The sequence below is a fragment of the Dendrobates tinctorius genome, unplaced genomic scaffold (assembly GCF_039654945.1).
Source record: "Dendrobates tinctorius isolate UK_male_01 unplaced genomic scaffold, ASM3965494v1 ptg000269l, whole genome shotgun sequence".
NCBI lineage: Eukaryota > Metazoa > Chordata > Amphibia > Anura > Dendrobatidae > Dendrobates > Dendrobates tinctorius.
This window is the reverse complement of record NW_027361936.1, coordinates 4,554,119-4,570,844: the sequence shown is the minus strand read 5'-3', so window position 1 is coordinate 4,570,844 and position 16,726 is coordinate 4,554,119.

Here is a 16,726-nt window from a genome sequence, read left to right as displayed (position 1 = left end):
TCCTGGTGTAATGTCCCCAATCCTTTGCCTCTTCCTGGTATAATGTCATCCATCCTGGGCCATTTCCTGGTATAATGTGTCCCTTTCTCGGTATAATGTCCTCCATCCTGGGCCTCTTCCTGGTATAATGTCCTCTATCCTGGGCCCTTTCCTTGTATAATGTCTCCCTTTCTCGGTATAATGTCCTCCATCCTGGGCCTCTTTCTGATATAATGTCCTCCATCCTGGGCTCTTTCCTTGTATAATGTCTCCCTTTCTTGGTATAATGTCCTCCATCCTGGACCTCTTCCTGGTATAATGTCCTCCATCCTGGGCCCTTTCCTTGTATAATGTCTCCCTTTCTTGGTATAATGTCCTCCATCCTGGGCCTCTTCCTGGTACATTGTCCTCTATCCTGGGCCATTTCCTTGTATAATGTCTCCCTTTCTCGGTATAATGTCCTCCATCCTGGGCCTCTTCCTGGTATAATGTCCTCCATCCTGGGCCCTTTCCTTGTATAATGTCTCCCTTTCTCGGTATAATGTCCTCCATCCTGGACCTCTTCCTGGTATAATGTCCTCCATCCTGGGCTCTTTCCTTGTATAATGTCTCCCTTTCTCGGTATAATGTCCTCCATCCTGGGCCTCTTCCTGTTATAATGTCCTCTATCCTGGGCCATTTCCTTGTATAATGTATCCCTTTCTCGGTATAATGTCTTCCATCCTGGGCCTCTTCCTGGTATATTGTCCTCCATCCTGGGCCCTTTCCTAGTATGTCTCCCTTTCCTTATATAATGTCCTCCATCCTGGGCCTTTTCCTGGTATAATGTCTCCATCCTGAGCCCTTTCCTTGTACAATGTCTCCATTTCATGGTGTAATGTCCCCAATCCTTTGCCTCTTCCTGGTGTAATGTCGTCCATCCTGGGCCCTTTCCTTGTATAATGTCTCCTTTTCTCGGTATAATGTCCTCCATCCTGGGAATCATCCTGGTATTATGTCTTCTATCCTGGGCTATTTCCTTGTATAATGTCTCCCTTTCTCGGTATAATGTCTTCCATCCTGGGCCTCTTCCTGGTATATTGTCCTCCATCCTGGGCCCTTTCCTAGTATGTCTCTCTTTCTCTGTATTGTCCTCCATCCTGGGCCTCTTCCTGGTGTAATGTCCTCCATCCTGGGCCCTTTCCTTATATAATGTCCTCCATCTTGGGCCTTTTCCTGGTATAATGTCTCCATCCTGAGCCCTTTCCTTGTACAATGTCTCCATTTCCTGATGTAAAGTCCTCAATCCTTTGCCTCTTCCTGGTATAATGTCATCCATCCTGGGGCCTTTCCTGGTATAGTGTGTCCCTTTCTCGGTATAATGTCCTCCATCCTGGGCCTCTTCCTGGTATAATGTCCTCTATCCTGGGCCATTTCCTTGTATAATGTCTCCCTTTCTCAGTATAATGTCCTCCATCCTGGGCCTCTTCCTGGTATAATGTCCTCCATCCTGGGCCCTTTCCTTGTATAATGTCTCCCTTTCTCGGTATAATGTCCTCCATCCTGGGCCTCTTCCTGGTATAATGTCCTCTATCCTGGGCCATTTCCTTGTATAATGTCTCCCTTTCTCGGCATAATGTCCTCCATCCTCGGCCTGTTCCTGGTATATTGTCCTCCATCCTGGGCCCTTTCCTAGTATGTCTCCCTTTCTCGGTATAATGTCCTCCATCCTGCACCTCTTTCTGGTGTAATGTCCTCCATCCTGGGCCCCATTTCCTTATATAATGTCCTCCATCCTGGGCCTCTTCCTGGTATAATGTCGTGCATCCTGGGCCCTTTCCTAGTATGTCTCCCTTTCTCGGTATAATGTCCTCCATCCAGGGCCTCTTTCTGGTTTAATGTCCTCCATCCTGGGCCCTTTCCTTATATAATGTCCTCCATCCTGGGCCTTTTCCTGGTATAATGTCGTCCATCCTGGGCCCTTTCCTGGTATAATGCCCCCCATTCTGGGCTCCTTCCAGTAATATATATCTCCCATCCCGGTATATTTTTCCTGAAATAATGTCCCTGTTCTACAGCTCTTCTCTAACAAAAGTAAAAAAATGAAATGATTCTATTCAAATTCACCCATTCCCACTACTTGTGACATCTTCTTCCATAGCCAGAGAAGAAGCCAGCAGCTGACTTTAGTGAGCAAGTGATGGGAAGTGCATGACATCACTAGCACGCGCGACTCAGCGAATATTTGTGCCGCAGTGAATTTCAGCTCAATTGTATGTCTGCAGTGGTCGCACTCACTGTGACCTTGATCGTTATGCTCCTGCATCTATCTTTCTATATCCAGGGGTATAATGACTGAGGTCACAGTGAGTGCGACCAAGAAAAGTTAAAAAGACATCTGGAGGCTTTTCCATAAATAGATAATATTACTAGATATCTGCTCTAGATTACTGGAGAAGAGGGATTGATCCAGCAGTGTAGTCCAATTGCAGTATTTATTAGGAAGGAACATTGGATACAGATCATCGGGTTTACTTCAAATTAACACTGACAGATAATAAAAAACCTATCCACATAACTATGTGACTTACATCCACATTCCTCAGGTCCTTCGCATTGTTCTGTGCGGAGATAACACTTGTCCTGTCCCTCTGGGCAGCCTCTGGTTCTATAGACCATCCTGGTACCAATGCCTGAAAAAAAATGAGACATCAATTAGTTGTAGGAAAACACTGTAGGAACTTTTCTCAATGTATCAGTGTAATTTTCGGTATTTTCTAGTGGAGGAGAATGTCAGATGTCTACAGCTACTAATATATACATTATTCACTGCACCTAACTTACTTATCCAGACCTAGGACCATTTCTTATGAGTAACTTTAGGACTGCACAGATCACAATTATAGGAAATCCCAACAAGTTGGACAAATTAGTCCCGTTAGACATAAAACTGTATTATTTCCCCTGTGGTAATGATGAAATCACACGACTGAAGGTCACAGTCCATTATTCCTTACAGGAAGATCTACATTTACTCTTACAATCAGTGCGAGAGCCTAGAATAGGGAATACAGGATGGGAGAGGGCACCGGAAATTACAAGTTACACATGAAGACTCCTCCATGAAATGTATCATGTGACTTATTAACAACCTCAGCCACTCAATAAAAGTTATATAAGAGCAAATATTCGGTATCTCTAATGAAGCGGAGTCTGACACCCATCATATTACACTGGGCCCTATTAGTGATTGTCAGTAGGTTCTGGTGCCAGATGTGAAATGTTGTGTGTGAAGGTTATATATTAATTGTGAGTTACTTACCGCATGTTTTTGAGCACGGACCAAAGATCAGGTGATTAGTGAAGCCTAGAAATTAAAAGTAGACATTAAAGAAGATCTTTACTGACAAAATCAGAAGAGTCATGTATTTCCTATACTTCCCTTCTGTTATATGTAGAAGTTATTGTATCCAGCCCGCAGTATTACACCTCTATGTCTTATCTATATTATTTGACTAAATGTTGTATCAGTGCTGGCCATGTATTTAGCTTTAGACCCTTCATGACCTTTGGCGTACATGTATGTCAAAGGTCGTGTCCTTGTCTTTAATGCCATTGGAATGTTAAGCCTGCATGTCTCCTGGCAGCTAATGGCTGATTCATGTGATGTTAACATTCGTGGGTGGAGTAGCGCTCCACAGATGGGTGTTAAGTTAACCTGTTTAATGCCGCTATGAATCTCTAACATTGGCATTTAACACGTGCCGTGGGGAGGGTGTCATATCAGAAGCTGATCGGCATACCAATCAGCTTGTGAAAGTCCGCCTGTAGTTGGCGTTCATAGGAGAACGTGGTTTTAGCTATACAAAGCAGTGTTTATCCACTGCAATATATAATAGCAAAATCAACCAGACAATCGCAGCTTTAAGTTCCTAAAGAGGACTATTGAGTACAGTAAAAATACAGTAAAAAGTGAAAAAAGTACATTAAAAATTAAACATTTTAAAAAAAATTATTCTAAATACACATTTCTTTCCTCTGCATTTGTAAAAGTTCGATCTATCAAAATCTAAAATAAATTTATCTGATCAGGAAACCTCATAATGAGAAAAAAAATTGAAATCGACAGAATAAAATTTTTTGGCACCCACAACATTGCAATAAAAAGGCGATGTGCCCCAACACATGAATAATGTCTCTCTATGTGGCCCCCATACATTCATAATATTCTCTAATGTGGAGAGTGACATATTCAGCATGCCAAGATGAGGAGACTTTTAAGCTGCAATGTTCCTCTGGGAATTATGCAAATTGTCTCTTTAGAGAGGAAGAGAACTAGAACTCTAGTGCCATTTATAGAAAGCACTAGATAGCAGCTCAGCCAGAAGTCAGACTCCGCCCACACACGTCACATGGTCCTGACGTCATCACAGGTCGCCCAGCTGCCATCAGTGGTAGTGAGGCTTGGAACGCAGACAGGAAGTTTAAGATCCCGTCAGACACCTTCCTCCTAGGCGTGTGGGGTGGGTAGGAGCCGGGCAGGGTGGCAGCGGTGCCTGCTGCGGTGTGGGCAGCAATGACCTTCCTGTCTTCATCTAGTAGTGATTTGCAGAGCAGCGCCTGGCAGTCTGCAGTGTTTGGGAGATTCTGGGGGGAGAGTGCTGCTCCTGCTGCTGCTGGGATGATTACAGCAGGAGAATTGACATGAGCTGGAGGCTGGGCTGCTGATGAGCTCACCCACAGCCCTGGAGTCTTACACTGGCATGGATGCCAACGTTCAGATATCAGTATGGAAACCTGCTACACCACCATGAGCAGAGCAGTCAAGGTTCTCTGCAGAGGACTCCTGCTTTCCATCCCAGTAGATGGTGCTGCAGCATCATACATTAAAGGTTACTCCAATATGACTATCTTATAATATAATCGCCAGCTGAGACTTCCGACCACTGTTCCTGAATCCCATAAGGCACCGTGGCAGTGTCACTTGCGCAGGTGCAGTTCGTGGCCATATTCCCACTCATGCGCAGTAACAGCCACAACTGCGCTCTAACCGCGCATGCGTGGTAACTAGAGTTGAGCGACTTTTGGTTTTTTAGGGTCGCGTTTCGTTTCGTGAAACCCGACTTTTCCAAAAGTCGGGTCGAGCAAGATCGTCCGATTATAGGGAAAAGTCGGGGTCATACCGAAACACGAAACCCAATGTAAGTCAATGGGGAATAAAAGTCGGCAGTGAGAGGAGGACAGGAAACACACCAACAGTGCCCATTTGAATGCCAAAAGCATCAATTCTTCTTACTTAAGCTTGTCAACCTTATTTAACTTCATAATACAAGTTACGCACTGAAAAATGGGGGTTATTTGGCTACAGTTGTGGGGGGGAGGGCTGGCTCCAGGTTTTCATGTGCCCTGGGCGAAAGAGCGCCCCTTTAACACATACCACAACTCATCATGCTCCGATACGGCAGAGAAATAGCGGTATAGTACAATGAAAAATACTTCACTTTTTACATCTCATGACGAGGCCCATCTATTTCTCCATACAGAATCATTGGTCCCATATAATGTTTGAAACAGTATATGATGAGCTCCACATAATGCTACAGTATATGTTGGTCCTCATGGATGAAGCTCCACTGTCTTATGGGCCCAAATAATGCTCCAAAGATAATGGGCCCCATTTCTAATGCTCTAGTGTATAATGGGCCCTGTAAATGCTGCTCCAGTGTCTGATGTCCACCTTTGGAATGTTCCAGTGTATGGTGAGCCCCATCTATCATTCTCCAGAGTATAGTGCTCCCCAAAAATTGCTGTCCCAACATTGAAAACAATCAAATAAGTCTCCTCGCTAGGGAATCCCTGTACTTGTCTGGACTCCTCGTCGTCCCCATCTTCCATCTCACTGCACAGTATTTCAATTTTGCAAGTGCTGTGATCCTGAGCAAGCAGGGGGGGCCCACTCGTTGGCGACGGCACTGGCACAGGGCGCCTGATAGTACGGTGGTGTGTCTGATGGCGGGTGGGCCGAACCTGCACTTTCATCTGCAGCTTCCTCTTTGTCACCGTGTAAGATGGAACTGTATATGGGAAGGGTAACCTGAGTTTCATCAGGGTCAGATTCAGGCCGTGTAGCGTGCGAGGGGAATGTAGTGGTCTGGGTCAATGTACCAGCAGATTCATCGAGCAGTGGCTGGGCATCAGTGCACTTGTGTCGCCCCCAGGAGTACGGTCGCCACAGTGGCATTACCTTCTTCCTAGGGAGTGTGATGTCATGCTTGGGAGCAACGAACGATCTCTCTAGCAGGTTAACTGATTGGGCGGCGTTATTCCCACGAGTCATGACCCTCCAAACAGCGTTCATGAAGGCAAAGTGTTTGTTTTACGTGGGCAGTATGGTTGCAAAGCTGAATCTTAAAGGAATGACCAGAAGGGCACCACCAGGAGTGGAGCCTACGGTTAAATTCGACTCCACCTGGGAAACCTCAACCATGCCAGCTACAGAACAGATGCACACATTGCAAGCTTAATTCCGTTAACGAACGAGACTCCGTCATGCCCCGCGGTCCGAGTCCGGCTTACTAGAGGGACACGTGAGGCTCTGGCACATGAGATTGGCCAATAACTGGTGTGTCATGCCCTTACATGTCCGTGGCTGCATGTGCGCTACACTGAAAAGGCCAGTGTTTGTCGCTTACAGGTGCAGATAACCCGCTGAACAACGTTAGTGATGGGGATCACTGATTACAATTATTACCCGCGAACAATGATTTCCCAGTAAGTGCAGGTCAACCGCAGTTCCGGAATTAGGCCTAACCGTCATTCCTGAAAAAATGAAAAACTTACGTATGCAAACCACAGGTGCTGTAGCTTGCTTAACAGCTCGCCAGCCGTTCTCACGCCCAGTATGGATTACACGTGATTGCACAAAGGTGAGAAAGGGTACCGTATCCCCAGATAACATGTATGGATAGCGTACACATTCAAAATATATGTCTATACATCAGGAGGCAGGCTCAGACGGTGTTAGGCCCAGTATGGATTGAACGTGATTGCACAAAGGTTAGAAAGGGTACCGTATCCCCAGATAACATGTATGGATAGCGTACACATTCAAAATATATGTCTATACATCAGGAGGCAGGCTCAGACGGTGTTAGGCCCATTATGGATTGCACGTGATTGCACAAAGGTTAGAAAGGGTACCGTATCCCCGGATAACATGTATGGATAGCGTACACATTCAAAATATATGTCTATACATCAGGAGGCAGGCACAGATGGTGCTAGGCCCAGTATGGATTGCACGTGATTGCACAAAGGTTAGAAAGGGTACCGTATCCCCGGATAACATGTATGGATAGCGTACACATTCAAAATATATGTCTATACATCAGGAGGCAGGCTCAGACGGTGTTAGGCCCAGTATGGATTGCACGTGATTGCACAAAGGTTAGAAAGGGTACCGTATCCCCAGATAACATGTATGGATAGCGTACACATTCAAAATATATGTCTATACATCAGGAGGCAGGCTCAGACGGTGTTAGGCCCAGTATGGATTGCACGTGATTGCACAAAGGTTAGAAAGGGTACCGTATCCCCAGATAACATGTATGGATAGCGTACACATTCAAAATATATGTCTATACATCAGGAGGCAGGCTCAGACGGTGTTAGGCCCAGTATGGATTGCACGTGATTGCACAAAGGTTAGAAAGGGTACCGTATCCCCAGATAACATGTATGGATAGCGTACACATTCAAAATATATGTCTATACATCAGGAGGCAGGCTCAGACGGTGTTAGGCCCAGTATGGATTGCACGTGATTGCACAAAGGTTAGAAAGGATACCGTATCCCCAGATAACATGTATGGATAGCGTACACATTCAAAATATATGTCTATACATCAGGAGGCAGGCTCAGACGGTGTTAGGCCCAGTATGGATTGCACGTGATTGCACAAAGGTGAGAAAGGGTACCGTATCCCCAGATAACATGTATGGATAGCGTACACATTCAAAATATATGTCTATACATCAGGAGGCAGGCTCAAACGGTGTCAGGCACAGTATGGATTTGACGGCCCAGACTACACAGCGGAGGAGCAGGGAGAGGTAAAGATTGCAAATGCTGGGGCCCTGCCCAAGCAAGGGGGGCCCACTCGTGGGCGTCGGTACTGGCACTGGGCCCCTCATAGTACGGCGGTGTGTCTGACGGCGGGTGTGCACCACCACCGTCAGAGACACTTGATTGCACTATGAGGGACCCTGTGCCAGTGCCCGCGCCCAAGAGTCGGCCTACCCACCTGTCCAGGGCAACGGCAATCGCACGGTGTCGTGCACTAGGTGGTGACCCCGGCCATGGGGGGGGGGCAGCACAGTTAGGGAGTTTTAGAAAGTGGCATATGTTGATGTTGGACATTCAGCTGATGCAAAAGGTGAAATAGGTCAAGTCCCAGGAAGAGGTGGACCAAAGCAAGCCATTTTTCTGTCACCCTATGTGTCATCAGGGGAAGGTGGGACAAAATCCTTGGAAACCCATGCGTGGTTCATTTTAATGAAGGTTAGATCATCCACATTTTGGGTTGACAGACGGGTCATTTTTTCTGTCAGGATTGATCCAGCTGCACTGAAGACTCTTTCCGATAGCACACTTGCAGCTGGGCAAGCGAGCTCCTGTAAGGCATATTGTGCCAATTCAGGCCAGGTGTCCAGTTTAGCTGCCCAATAGTCAAAGGGGAATGACCTGTGTGGGAGAACATCGATATGGGAGGAAAAGTAGTTTGTAACCATAGTTGACAACTGCTGTCTCCTGTCACTTTCCATCGATGCAGTATTACCAGTTGTGTGAGCGGTACTTGAAAAATCAGTCCACAACATTGTCATGAAACCCCTGTCTCCAACGCCACTTCTGCTGTGTGCACCACGAACACCTCTGCCAAGCTGACCCCGGCCCGTATGGCTCGTGTGGGAACCATCACCGCTGCTGAGTGCTGGGAATGCCTCAAGCAACCGATTTACCAGAGTTGCTTGTTTATTAGCCAATATTAGGTCAAGGTTCTCCTGTGGCATGATGGTTTGTAATTTGCCTTTATAGCGTGGATCCAGGATGCTGGCCAACCAGTAGTCGTCATCGTTCATCATTTTGGCAATGCGGGGGTCCCTTTTTAGGATCTGCAAGGCATAATCTGACATGTGGGCCAATGTTCCCGGTGTCAATGATGCACTGCGAGTGCTGGTTGGAGGAGCACTTTCTTGCAAATCCACATCCCTCCAGTCACGCACAAACCCTGTACCAGACCTTGCAACGCCAACATTTTCACTTGCCCCACGAGATGCATCCTCCTCCCCTAAGTAATCATCCCCATCATCCTCCTCCTCCTCCTCCTCCTCCTCTTCTTCCTCCACCTGGTCCAGGAGAGGTCCCTGAGCAGACAATGGCTGAATGTCATCAAGGATTCCCTCCTCCTCTTCCTCCTCATCAACATTGGCTGCAGACGCCTGCTCCTTAAGGTGCGTCAAAGTTTGCATGAGCAGACGCATAAGTGGGATGCTCATGCTTAGGATGGCGTCGTCTGCGCTTACCAGCCATGTGCATTCCTCAAAACACTGAAGGACTTTACAGAGGTCTTTCAACTTCGACCACTGCACACCTGTCAACTCCATGTCTGCTCTCAAAGTGCCTGGCCGTGTATCCTTCCACAAATGCATTATGGCCTGCCTCTGCTCGCACAGCCGCTCCACCATGTGCAGGGTGGAGTTCCACCTTGTTGCAATGTCGATAATGAGGCGGTGGTTGGGAAGGTGGAGCAATCGCTGCAGCTTCTGCATACGAACGGAGTGTACAGGCGACCGGCGGATGTGCGCGCACAGTCTTCGCACCTTCTGGAGCAGGGCTGTTAACTCCGGATAATTTTTGAGGAAGCACTGCACCACCAGGTTCAAGGTGTGAGCCAAGCAAGGTATGTGGCTGAGTTTTGAAAGGGCTATGGCTGCCACAAAATTACGGCCGTTATCACTAACTACCTTGCCTGCCTCAAGATGTACACTGTCCAGCCATGACTCAGTTTGTCGCTTCAAGTACTCGGCCAGCACCTCGGCGGTGTGTCTGTCGCCCAAACACATCATCTGCAACACAGCCTGCTGATGCTTTCCACTAGCTGCTCGATAGGGGGACACCTCGTGTGCAACAGTGGCAGCTGCAGATGGAGTGCTCGTACGACTGCGCTCTGTGGACGAGCTTTCGCTTCTGGAGGAGGAGGAGGAGGAGGAGGAGGGTCGAACGCCTACAGCCAACTGTTTCCTATACCGTGGGCTAGGCAGCACTGTCCCACCACCGCTGTCCCCTGTGGACCCTGCATCCACCACATTAACCCAGTGCGCAGTGATGGACACGTAACGGCCCTGGCCATGCCGACTGGACCATGCATCAGTTGTGAGGTGCACCTTTCCACTCACTGACTGCTTGAGTGCATGGACAATGCGGTCTTTCACATGATGGTGGAGGGCTGGGATGGCTTTGCGAGAGAAGAAGTGGCGACTGGGTAGGTCATAGCGTGGTACTGCATAGGCCATGAGTTCGCGGAAAGCTGCGCTTTCCACCAACCGAAAGGGCATCATCTCAAACGAGATTAGTTTGGTAATGTGGGCGTTCAAACCCAGTGTACGCGGATGAGAGACTGAGTACTTTCTTGACCTACTCATAGTGTCTGGGAGGGTGAGCTGGACTTGAGAGCTGCATATGGTGGAAGTAGCGGTGGACAGGGCGGACTGAGAGAGGGTTGATGATGGTGATGGAGTTGGTGTTCTTTCTGATGGCCTAGAATCAGTCTTTCGTTGATATAACAGTGGGATTCCCTGACTGCTGTGGCCTTGCAACGACACCTCAACATTTGCTGCTGTGCTAACCGGTGGGCTTACAGTGGGGAAAACAATGTAGCGTTGCTGACTACCTTCGTTGTGATCAGTTGCACATGTGGCACTTGAGGTTTGGTGTTGTGTCCACGCTTGCAAGTGCATGGTGTTTAAATGTCTAAGCATGCAACTGGTATTCAAATTTTTCAGATTTTTCCCTCGGCTAAAGGTCTTTGCGCACTTCTTACAGATAACCTTGGCCTGATCATGAGGATTTTGTTCAAAAAAGTGCCACACTGCACTCTTCCTACTTTGGCAGACATTTTGCGGTCTAGCACGCTGTGATCTTTTGACCCTCTGGACAAGCTGTCCAGCAACTCTTTTGATTTTTGGAACCTGTCTTTGGAGTGCTCCGGGCCTGCCAGATAACAGCTGTTGCGATGTCGATGTCTGCTGTGGATGCTCCTCATCTGAGCTATTGGAAGCAGCACCCTCTTCCCCCCATTGGATGCCAATCTGGGTCAACAACTAGGTCATCCATCACCTCCTCTTCAATGTCATGTGCACCTTCCTCTGTGTCACCGTGTATGGTGGTATAGTGTGCGGGAAGGGGCACCTGAGTCTCATCAGGGTCAGAATCTGGCTCTGTACACTGCGAGGACAATGTAGTGCTCTGAGTGAATGTACCAGCAGAATCATCCATCAGCGGCTGTGCATCAGTGCACTCCATGTCAGATTCATCTTAGCCTGGGTAATTCACCATTTGACTTGATAATCCAGGCATGGTATGTGAAAACAGCTCCATGGAGTAATCAGTAGTATGGCCTGCATCATCCTTCAATCTTGGTTGGGGTGAAGGACACAAGGAAAGGTGTGGTTCATGAACATGAGCCTCCAATGACGACTCAGTGCTTTTACTTTTTACAACTGAAGAAGAGGAGGCGATAGAGCTGGAGGCTGAGTCAGCAATGTAAGACAAAACTTTTTCCTGATGCTCTGGCTTTAAAAGCGGTTTGCCAACTCCTAGAAAACTAAGCCTTCGATGCCTTATGGAGCCAGAGGATGACGCAGGCTCAACACCTCCTGCATTCGGTCCTATTTTGCTCTTGCCACTACCATCAGATCCACCACCAACACCATCATTACCAGCTGCCAACCCCCGCCCAATTCCACGGCCTCTTCCACCAGCCTTCCTCATTTTTGGTAGAAATGTAGACAAAATCCAACAAACTATATAGTAATGTAAAACAAGGTACAAGGTGTCTATAGGACAGGGGAGATTTTGAATTTCTGCTCACACTAGTAGACACTGGACATTTTGGATTGTGTGAGGCCCACTGAATATCTGAGCGCTATGTCACAGGCTCGATGGCACAGCTGTGACCAAAGTGACTAGAGGATAAGTGAGATTTTGAATTTCTGCTCACACTAGTGGACACTGGACACTTTTGGATTGTGTGAGGCCCACTGAATATCTGAGCGCTATGTCACAGGCTCGATGGCACAGCTGTGACCAAAGTGACTAGAGGATAAGTGAGATTTTGAATTTCTGCAGACACTTGTGGACACTGGACACTTTTGGATTGTGTGAGCCCACTGAATATCTGAGCGCTATGTCACAGGCTCGATGGCACAGCTGTGACCAAAGTGACTAGAGGATAAGTGAGATTTTGAATTTCTGCAGACATTTGTGGACACTGGACACTTTTGGATTGTGTGAGGCCCACTGAATATCTGAGCGCTATGTCACAGGCTCGATGGCACAGCTGTGACCAAAGTGACTAGAGGATAAGTGAGATTTTGAATTTCTGCAGACACTTGTGGACACTGGACACTTTTGGATTGTGTGAGGCCCACTGAATATCTGAGCGCTATGTCACAGGCTCGATGGCACAGCTGTGACCAAAGTGACTAGAGGATAAGTGAGATTTTGAATTTCTGCTCACACTAGTGGACACTGGACACTTTTGGATTGTGTGAGGCCCACTGAATATCTGAGCGCTATGTCACAGGCTCGATGGCACAGCTGTGACCAAAGTGACTAGAGGATAAGTGAGATTTTGAATTTCTGCTCACACTAGTGGACACTGGACACTTTTGGATTGTGTGAGGCCCACTGAATATCTGAGCGCTATGTCACAGGCTCGATGGCACAGCTGTGACCAAAGTGACTAGAGGATAAGTGAGATTTTGAATTTCTGCAGAAAATTGTGGACACTGGACACTTTTGGATTGTGTGAGGCCCACTGAATATCTGAGCGCTATGTCACAGGCTCGATGGCACAGCTGTGACCAAAGTGACTAGAGGATAAGTGAGATTTTGAATTTCTGCTCACACTAGTGGACACTGGACACTTTTGGATTGTGTGAGGCCCACTAAATATCTGAGTGCTATGTCACAGGCTCGATGGCACAGCTGTGACCAAAGTGACTAGAGGATAAGTGAGATTTTGAATTTCTGCTCACACTAGTGGACACTGGACACTTTTGGATTGTGTGAGGCCCACTGAATATCTGAGCGCTATGTCACAGGCTCGGTGGCACAGCTGTGACCAAAGTGACTAGAGGATAAGTGAGATTTTGAATTTCTGCAGACACTTGTGGACACTGGACACTTTTGGATTGTGTGAGGCCCACTGAATATCTGAGCGCTATGTCACAGGCTCGATTGCACAGCTGTGACCAAAGTGACTAGAGGATAAGTGAGATTTTGAATTTCTGCAGACACTTGTGGACACTGGACACTTTTGGATTGTGTGAGGCCCACTGAATATCTGAGCGCTATGTCACAGGCTCGATGGCACAGCTGTGACCAAAGTGACTAGAGGATAAGTGAGATTATGAATTTCTGCAGACACTTGTGGACACTGGACACTTTTGGATTGTGTGAGGCCCACTGAATATCTGAGCGCTATGTCACAGGCTCGATTGCACAGCTGTGACCAAAGTGACTAGAGGATAAGTGAGATTTTGAATTTCTGCTCACACTAGTGGACACTGGACACTTTTGGATTGTGTGAGGCCCACTGAATATCTGAGCGCTATGTCACAGGCTCGATGGCACAGCTGTGACCAAAGTGACTAGAGGATAAGTGAGATTTTGAATTTCTGCTCACACTTGTGGACACTGGACACTTTTGGATTGTGTGAGGCCCACTGAATATCTGAGCGCTATGTCACAGGCTCGATGGCACAGCTGTGACCAAAGTGACTAGAGGATAAGTGAGATTTTGAATTTCTGCAGACACTTGTGGACACTGGACACTTTTGGATTGTGTGAGGCCCACTGAATATCTGAGCGCTATGTCACAGGCTCGATGGCACAGCTGTGACCAAAGTGACTAGAGGATAAGTGAGATTTTGAATTTCTGCAGACACTTGTGGACACTGGACACTTTTGGATTGTGTGAGGCCCACTGAATATCTGAGCGCTATGTCACAGGCTCGATGGCACAGCTGTGACCAAAGTGACTAGAGGATAAGTGAGATTTTGAATTTCTGCTCACACTAGTGGACACTGGACACTTTTGGATTGTGTGAGGCCAACTGAATATCTGAGCGCTATGTCACAGGCTCGATGGCACAGCTGTGACCAAAGTGACTAGAGGATAAGTGAGATTTTGAATTTCTGCTCACACTAGTGGACACTGGACACTTTTGGATTGTGTGAGGCCCACTGAATATCTGAGCGCTATGTCACAGGCTCGATGGCACAGCTGTGACCAAAGTGACTAGAGGATAAGTGAGATTTTGAATTTCTGCAGACACTTGTGGACACTGGACACTTTTGGATTGTGTGAGGCCCACTGAATATCTGAGCGCTATGTCACAGGCTCGATGGCACAGCTGTGACCAAAGTGACTAGAGGATAAGTGAGATTTTGAATTTCTGCAGACACTGGATACTTTTGGATTGTGTGAGGCCCACTGAATATCTGAGCGCTATGTCACAGGCTCGATGGCACAGCTGTGACCAAAGTGACTAGAGGATAAGGGAGATTTTTAATTCCTGCAGACACTTGTGGACACTGGACACTTTTGGATTGTGTGAGGCCCACTGAATATCACAGCGCTATGTCACAGGCAGAAATTGGCTAGTGTATCACAAACTACAAGTTGTATGTAGAATTGGGCAGAGTAGGAATCTCCCTAGAGTGCAGGTCTGTAAGAACGGAACATGTCCTCGACTTATTCTCACAGAGTGACACAGATAGCTTCACTGTGGCTGTGATAACAGCCGTTACAAGGTACTGTGTGAGGAGCGTACACCGCTGTATGGTGTGAAAAAATGCACGCTCAGTACCTCAGCAGGACAAAAAAAAAAAATTGGGATTGCTTTTAAAAAAGCAGTTTGCAGCTCAATACCTCAGCGGGACAAAAAAAAAAAAAATTGGGATTGCTTTTAAAAAAGCAGTTTGCAGAGCAGTGGGTAAACAGCAATGCAGCTGTCAGGAAGCCTTAGAAGGCAGCCCAACAACCAACACCACTGATACACCACAATATAGCCTCCCCTTGCACTGCATACACAGTGACTGGTGTGTTGTGCAGGCCAAATTGCTAGCAGCAGAAGCAGTTTTTTTTTCTTCTTCCCTGCCTAACACTCTCCCTACAGAATCAGCAGCAACCTCTCCCTATGTTAAGATCGGCAGAAGTAAGATGGCGGTCGGCGTGCACGCCCTTTTATACCCCCTGTGACGCCCACCAAAGCAAGCCAATCACTTGCATGCCCTTCTGAAAGATGGTGGTGACCCGTGCCTATGTCATCACGTTGCCCACAGTGTCCGTGGATCCTGATTGGCTGAAAAAGAGCGCAAAACAAACTTTTGAAACGCGACTTTGGCGCGTAAGTCGCCGACCTTGTGGCCGACCTCATCCTAGGGTCGGGTTTCGTTTCATGAAACCCGACTTTGCCAAAAGTCGGCGACTTTTGAAATTTTTCGACCCGTTTCGCTCAACTCTAGTGGTAACGTCATGGCTGTTACTGCGCCTGTGTGGGGAATAGCGGTGATGTGTATGTTTCACCGCACTCATTTCTAGTTAGATCAATAATAAACAGCTTGAGATTCACCACGCTGGAGTCCAGACCTCACAGGAAGGAATCCTTGCGCTAGACTGGAAATGGAAACGGTACTGGAAGGGTGCATGTGCAGAAACACCCCTATCTGGTAATGAGGCAAGCTTTGTCTCAAGCGCACAAGCCCATGCGCGCAAGATAGTACCTCAAATCTCAAACTGCTCATGCTCAGAATCAGCAACACTATCGATCCACCACTCCAACAAGGAGACATCCATACACATGCCACAATCGTGCCTGTGTAGACCAAGTAAATAGCTGCATACTCTTACTCTGCGCCGATCTATGGGCCTAGTAGGCGAGTTCACACTGTATTATGCGTGCACATCCCTACATAATAATAATAATTTTATTTATATAGCTCCGACATATTCAGCAGCACGTTACGTTTTAGAGGGGACTAGTACAGATGATAGACATAACAGCATAAAAGTAATCACATAGGTTATAACAGATACCAAGAGGAATGAGTGCCCTGATCACAAGCTTACAATCTATGAGGAAAAAAGAGACACACGAAAGGTGGGTGGTAACAGTTGCCTTCATTGTTCAGACCAGCCATAGTGTTGAGTATGTAACAGTACAGACACAGAGGGATAATAGATGCATAAAGCATGTGGGAACATAATGCGGGGAACCTGGTTATGGTAAAACTTTTGACTGGGCCACCAAGGGATAGTTAGGTTAATGTGTTGAGACGGTAGGCCAGCCTGAATAAATGTGTTTTTAGGGCACGCTTAAAATTGTAAAATTGTAGGGATTGGGGACTAATCGTATTGAAATGGGTAGTGCATTCCAAAGAATTGGCGCAGCACGTGTAAAGTCTTGGAGACGGGAGTGG